The sequence below is a fragment of the Emiliania huxleyi genome (assembly GCF_000372725.1).
Source record: "Emiliania huxleyi CCMP1516 unplaced genomic scaffold EMIHUscaffold_40, whole genome shotgun sequence".
NCBI lineage: Eukaryota > Haptophyta > Isochrysidales > Noelaerhabdaceae > Emiliania > Emiliania huxleyi.
The window spans coordinates 620,547-622,055 of NW_005198965.1; positions in this window are offsets into that span (position 1 = coordinate 620,547).

A 1,509-nucleotide genomic window follows, 5' to 3' on the forward strand; every position below is an offset into this window, starting at 1 on the left:
GCCTCGGACGTGCTCTACTCGCCGCGATCGTACGCCGCCCTCGGCGCGACGATCCGCGCTCTGGCCGGCGCCGACGCGACGGTGGTCCTCGCGTTTCCGGAGAGGCACGGCGGGGAGGCGCGGCGCGGCGCAACAGCGCGCGCGGTGGGGCCTCTGGAGCGGGCCCCGCTAAAGGTCACGTGCCCCGACGCCTCAGGCACGCTTCGTGGAGGGGCTCGCGCCGGCCTTTGCGTTGGTGGACAGCGAGGCAGCCGGCGAGGGCGCGGCGGCGGCGGCGGGCGGCGCCCGACTGCGGGTCGTCGAGCTGCGGCGCGCAAGGCCGAGATGGTGCGGCGGTGGCGATGGGTGATGAGCGCGCGTGAGGCCTGACCAGTCAGACAGCGTTTTCGTGGGTTCCGCAACAAACCTCTCTGAACACCGTGGAAGCCCCTTTCCTGTGCGGGCCTGCCAGCACTTTGCCATCCCAGCCTCTCTGCGACCACGCAGCGTCCAGCGAGACGCTCGCTAACACGCTAGTCCTAATAAGTAAATACCGTATAACGGTCGGTGTGCTGTGGTGTAACGGCGCGCGTTGCCTTTGGCTTTGCGCTTTGGCCCGCTAGCCCGGTAGCGCTTTGCCCCCGCATGTGCATGCACATGAGCATGCACATGCCCACACACATGCACTGTCGTCTGTCCATGTGCATGCCATCACCTTCACGGAGGTGACGCGAGCTTGTCAGGCGTCCGCGATTCGTTCTCGCAGGCTTTTTTCTTTTTATTTCGCCAGTCCTTCCCTTCTATGTGAGGTGCGGGATTCTTTTTGCTGGCTCCTCGAAAATGGTGAGGTGCTTTGCGTTGTTACTGCTCAGTCTGCCCGCCGCGAGCGCTCTTGCTCCGTGTCCTGTGCGAGTGCGTTCGCACAGCAGCGCCGCAGCGTGCGCGCCGCGCTCGTCTCGGCGCGAGGCGCTCGTCGGAGCGGCGCTCGCAGCGCTCGCTGGCTGCGCCTCGCCGGCCAGTGCTGCGCCCAAGGATGGACGCGCGAGCATCAACCTGCAGGAGGAGCTGTACGCGCTCCTGCGAGTGCAGGAGTCGACGATGCAGGAGTCGCGGCTCGTCAAGACCGGAAAGTATCGGGACCTCCAGCGGCTCAACATCAAGCGTGCGACGCGGATGATGCTCGAGAACTCGGACTTTGCGACGCGCTTCAACAAGGCGTCCGCGTTTGCGCCGCGCGACCAGGTGATGCAGGCCACGACGTACGGCAACACCGCCGTCGAGGGGCTCAACCAGATCCTCGAGTACTTTCCGCAGGATCTTAAGGCCAACTCGCTCACGCCCGAGCAGACGCGCTTCGTCCTGGCGGCGCTCGCCTCGGTCTCGACGGCAATCGACAAATTCCTCGCGATCATGCCGGCCGAGCCGCTGGCAAAGGCCCGCGCCCAGATGGCCCGAGAGAATGAGTTGAACCTGAAGGAGTTTGACGGCGCCCAGTACCCTCATCCGCCCCGAGTACTGTAACGGGATGCG